Below are 6,494 nucleotides of genomic sequence, written 5' to 3' on the forward strand. Positions count from 1 at the left end.
AAAAGCTGGGAAAACAGAAATGTCCATGGATATAGACACACACACAAAGCCACAACAAAAGCCTAGGGACCAGGAAAGGGGCAGCTTAGAAAGACAGAAACTTTTAAACAATAACTTCTCTACTCCAGCCACACACCACAGAAGAGGCTTGGTCCTACCCTATTCCATGCAAGCAGAGACTGAGTGGGGAGCTTAGACTTCTACAACCACCAGGTTGATAAATAAGATTCCAAACATCCTACAGGGTGGAGTTAGAGAAGTCCACACAGGAAGTCAGGACTTTAATCCTGGCCACTAACAAGGCCCCCTCCCTGCCACAGGGTCAGTGCAGATCACATCAGGAGCCTGAACTCCCACCTGACCCACAGAAGCAAGGCACCTTTTCCCTCCTGGCTTGAGTGGTGTCAGAGAAAGTTTAGTAGGGAGTTAGGCCTCTCACAATTGCCCAGTGGTAGTGAGGCTATTTCCAGTGTGGTGTTAGTGGAGATCTTTTAGGGAGCTAGAACTCCACTCCCAGCAGTAACAAGAATACCACCCTGCTTAAAACAACTACTAAAGAAACTATACAAGGAGATACACTCAAAACCACTACAGATAAATCAAAGTGGAATTATACAAAATGTTCGGGTAAAATACAGGACAACAGGAAAAAAGAAAACAAATGAAAAACAGAGCAAACACACAGAAAATAAATATTTAAATGGCAAATTTAAGCCTTAACATATCAATAATTACATTAAGCACAAATGTAATTAAAAAACAGATTTGCAGAATGGATTAAAAATATGTTTTAATTATATGTCGTCTATAAGAAACTCACTTGGAATATAATGACAGAGTTAGGTTAAAAGCAAAAGAGTAGAAAAAGATATGTAACATAAACAGTAATAAAAAGGAAGGAGTTGCTATATTAATGTGAATAAAGTAGACTTCAAAGCAAATTACCAAACACAGAGAGGGATATTACATAATGTTAAAGGTCAACCCACCAAGACGTAGCAGTACTAAATATGTTTGCACTAAACATAGAGTCCCAACAAATGTGAGTCCAAAACTGAAAAACATCAAAGAAAAAGAAAAGACAAATCCACAATTGTAATAGGAGACTTCAACACTCCTCTCTCAATGACTGATAAAATAACTAGACATAAAATGAGCAAGGATATAAAAGAACTCAGTAACACCATCAACCAACAGGATCTAATCCACGTTTATAAAATATTCATCCCCAAACAACCAAATACACATTCTCTTTAGGTACTCACAAAACATATACCAAGACAGACTATAATCTGGGCCACAAAATAAACAAGTTTATTCTGTAAAGAATACAGAATACATTTTTAATCTCAAAGGGATCAAACCAGAAATTAATAACAGAAGGATAACAAGAAAATCTCTAATACTTGGAAACTAAACAACATACTTCTAAATATACTTCTATACTTCCATGGGTTAAATTCTCAAGGGAATTTAAAAATACATTGAACTGAATGAAAATTAAGATACAACATATACCAACTTGTGGTACATAGCTAAAGCAGTTCTGAGAAGCAAATTTATAGTAACAAATACATACATTAGAAAAGAGTAAAAGTTTCAAATCAGTAATCTAAGCTTCCACTTCAAGAACTATAAAAAGAGCAAAATAAACCCAAAGCAAGAAGATGGGAGAAACAAAATAAGAGCAGAAATAAATGACATAGACAATAGAAACATAGTCAAGAAAAAAATGAAACAAAGAGCTGGTTCTTTAAAATTACAAAATTGACAAGCCTTTAGCAAGATTGACAAAAGAAAAAAGGGAACACAAATTACTAATATCAGTAATGAACCAGGGTACATCACTATAGGTTTTTCAGATACCAAAAGGTAATGCAACAAAAAAACTCTACACATGTATATTTGATAACTTAGATGAAATGGATCAATTCCTCAAAAAACACAAACTACCAGAAATCACTCAATATTAAGTAGATAACTTGAATAATTCTCTAACTATTAAGGGCTTTGATTTTTTAACTAGAAAATTCCCTAAAAAATGTCTTCCAGCAGATGGCTTCACTGGAAATTTTATCAAACATTTAATGAAGAATTAACAGCAATTCTACACAATCTCTTCCAGAAAAATAGAAGAGAAGGGAACACTTCCCAATTCATTTCATGAAGTTAGCATTACCCTTATAGTAAAACCAGAAAAAGACAGTACAAAGAATGAAAAGATATTTTTAAGTGTTAGAAAATATAATTCAGCAATAAGTAAAATAATTATGCCATAGATAAGAGGAATTTATTCGAGGATCAAAAGCTGGTTCAATATTTGAAAATCAGTCAATGTAACCTACCATATTAACAGGCTAATGAAGACAAATCACACCACCATGTCAATCACTGCAGAAAAAAGCATTTGACAAAAGCCAACACTCATTCATGATTTAAAAAACAAAAAAACTCAGAAAAATAGGAATAGAGAGGAACTCGCTCAACAAAGAACATCTACAAAAATCCTATAGCTAACATTAAACTTAGTGATGAAATGTTTTTCTCCTTAGATCAGGAACAAGGTAAGAATTCCTGCTCTCACTGCTTCTTCAACATAGTGCCAGAAGTTTTATTAGGACAATAGAGATAAATAAAAAGCATACAGATTTAGAAGGAAGAAATAAAACTGTCCCTATTTGTGGATAACATGATTGTTTGTATAGAAAGTCTCAAAGACACTACAAAAAAATACTAAAAACCCTGGAACTATTGAGTTCATCAAGGTCACAGAATACAAATGAACATAAAAACATTAATTGTATTTCTATATATTAGCAATAAACACATGGGCATTGAAATAAAAAATACACCATGTATAATTACGCAGAAAATGAAATGGGGAACTATATACCTTCACTGAAACTTTTTTTCCTGATGAAAAGTATTCACCCAGAAGTTCTGAAACCCCATGGAAATATACTAAACTGGTACTAGACATCTAATTGTCAATTTTACTTGACATGAATCCATCTCTTCCTTGGTGATGCTTTGGGAAATCAAACCTGCATTGTATTAATCAGAAGACTCAACATAATAAACATATCAATTCTCCTCACACTGAAATACAGGTTTACTGCAAATCCCATCAATATCTCAGCTGTGATTTTTATAGCTATAGACAAGATTGTTCTAAATTTATATGACAAAGCAAGTGAATGAGAACAGTTAAGAACACTTTTGAGAAAGAATAAAGTGGGAGGAACCAATTTCAAGTCTTACTGTATTCAAGTCTATAGAAATCAAAATTGTGTGGGTTCCAAGATTCCAAGACTGGTGGAGCAATAAACACATAGATCAGTGCAACAGAGTAAAGAATCCAGAAATAAACCCACACAAATGTACTTAAATGATTTTTGAACAAGTTGCAGATGCAACTAATTGGAAGAAGAAAAGCCTTTTCAGCAATGGTGCCAGAGCAATTTGATGTCCACAGGCATAGATGATTGATAGATAGATATAGATAGATAGATGATAGATAGATAGATAGATAGATAGATAGATAGATAGATAGATAAACTTTTTAAATAAATAAAATAAAATAAAAAGAACCTTATCCTAAATTTTACACCATGTATAAACATTAACTCAAATTGGATAGTTGATGTAAATATGAAACAATCAAAAAAGAAATAGGACAAAATCTTCAAGATTTAGGGCCAGGCAAAGAGTTGTTAAACTTAACACCAAAAGCATGAACCATACATGAAGAAATTGACACATTATACTTCATCAAAATCTAAAACTTTTTGTGCATGCACTGGGGGAAAATCTATACTTTAGAGACCATATCTCATCATTCAGTCTTATAATCCCAACATCTAACTAGTGCCATGCAAACAAGTATATGCTAAAGAAGCTATTTGTTGAATGAATATATAAATACATTCAAAATTTTTTTTTTAATTTTTAAATCTGCTGTACATGATGTAATTCAGTTCAGTGTTCATTGAATACCTGCTATTGGAAAGTGCAGTATTAGATCGGAAGCACTGGAGTTTACAGAAGGAAATGAAGAAGCGAGCCAATTGCAGGGTAAGGGAAGTCACACACACAAGGCTTGCCTTTTAGGTAACAAATATTGCCCTCTGGAAAATGAGCCTGAGCAACTTCTGTAGAACCAAGCTTTCTAAAACTGGCATTTGGGGTAGGCAAGCTTATCTTAGTCTCTTCCACAGGGTCGTTGTTCCTTACACTAGTTATAACCCTTTAAATCAGGATTGGCAGATGCCTGACATGGCTGTGACTTCTTTCCCCTGCTTTGTCCATTGCAGACATCAATAAAGAATCTCAGTACCACATAGTTCTGTACCTAGATATGGCCTTGGAATCCATCTCAACATAGTGCTCTAGGCCATGCTTCCAGCCGATCAGAGTTAATCCCAGAGAAAAATCTATCACAACCTCTGGGTCTGAAAAGTGGCCTTGCATAAACCATCCCCCTACCAAACATGAGAAGGACTCTCTCACCACCCTGCCTCTGTGGAGAGTAGCTTCTCAGGGTTCTGGAGTTTAGTAGGAAGAGGAGGCTGTATGTGTAAGGCTTCAACTGGGTCATCCTCCTGCGAAGTACTGGCTCACAAGCGCAGTATTTTTCCTAGTCCTCAATAGACAACGTCAGCACTCTCCTACCTGCTGGCTCTGATGGAGAGAAAGGGAGAGACAGGGGTAAAGGGCTGCCATAGATTCCAGGTGTCCCTTAATGCAGTCCAATGTGGCCACCGCAGGGCCTCTCTGCTTGCCGGCAGATGTCCTTTTGAGCGTTCAATTAAAAGGGACATTTGCTGACGTCCGTAGGTGGTGCCCATGATCCTGGCAGGTTCAACATGTTCGGCTTCCAGCATCGATGTTTATAAGATCTGGGAGATATTTTATGTTGGTTTAAAATGCAAACATTAGTGTTTATAGGACCTGGGCAATTTTGTGTTTATTTCAAACCTCAGAAATAAAAGGATCACTTTCTTCAACAAGCTTTTCTACAATGGAAACAGGTTTTAGCATTAAAACTTGCAATTCAGAACTGAGAACAAAGAATAACCCTCACCAACCTCCCAGCAAAAAGTTTGCAAAGTGACAATGAGAAGAGGAATTCATATACTTCCTTCTGAGAAGGCTTAGAAGTAAAGGAGCCCTAGATCTGAATTCTGGTTCTCATTTTCCTCATTCATAAAATAAGGCTAATGGTCCCTGCTTAGCAGATTGTTGAAACAATGCAGGTAATGAGTGAGTTCTTTTATAATTTTAGAGTAAGGGAAGGCCTTTTAACAAGTACTTAAAATCCAGGGGATATGAAAGAAAAATTGATACATTTAAATACATTTTAAAAATAAGCAAATCAAATCATGCAGTCAAAACTGAAACACTGTGTCTCATATCACAAAGAGCTTTTTTCAATATATAAAGAGCTCCTAGCAATTGAAAACAGCCAAAATGTCCATGAAGAGACTGTTTATAGAAAAAAAAAACCCAACATCCTTGTGCATATGAAAGGAGGCTCAATTTCCCTCGGAATAAGAGATAAAACAAAGTAAAGTTAAATTGAAATAACATTTCTCACCTATCAGACTGGCAAAAGCCCAAAACTTTAACAACACATTCTGTTGGCAAGGTGATCGAGGAACCACACTCTCATACACTGCTGGTGAGAGTGCAAAATGGTACAACCCCCACAGAGGGCAATTTGGCAATTGTTATCAAAATTACAAATGTATTTACCCTTTGACCCAGCAATCCCACTTCTGGAAGTTTATCCTACACATACGCCTCATCTATATGAGACAATGAATATACATGAATATGCAGTATTAATTGATAGCAAAAGATAAGAAACAACCCAACTGCTCATTAACAGGGAAATAAACCATGGTTGTATACACACCACGGAATATCACACAGGTATAAAACAAAGAATGAGGGTGCTCTCTATGTATTGATATAGAAAGATCTCCAGCATTTATTAGTGAAAAAACCCACTGTATATAGTGGGTTATCTTTTGTGTAAGAAAGGCAAGGAGTTGGGGGAGAAAACATATTTATATTTGTTTTAATTTTCAAAAGGAAGTATTTTTAGTTCCCCAGAGAAACTAATAGAAATAGGAGTCCTTATGGGACACAGGGCTGGGAATAAAATGGATGGGAACAGTGATGGAAGCAATACATTTTAACACTTCATTTTAATATTGTTTTGACTTTAAACCATGCAAATTTGTTACCTCTTAAAAAATTAAAGTCTAGAAAAAAAGTATTTAGTACATTTATGACATTAAAATACTTTGTCAGTGTTCCAGATCTATCTAGGTATAAATGTGAATTTACAATTTAAGTATACTTTATGCTAATAAATACATAATACATATATCAGCAGTGTGTTCAATTATAATTTAATTATTAATTTATGATCAATAATTTTAGAAGGTCCCCCTGTGGTTTTTAAATTGGGCTCTGCAAGGTTGTAG

This window comes from Manis javanica, chromosome 15 (genome assembly GCF_040802235.1).
Source record: "Manis javanica isolate MJ-LG chromosome 15, MJ_LKY, whole genome shotgun sequence".
NCBI classification, from domain to species: Eukaryota; Metazoa; Chordata; class Mammalia; order Pholidota; family Manidae; genus Manis; species Manis javanica.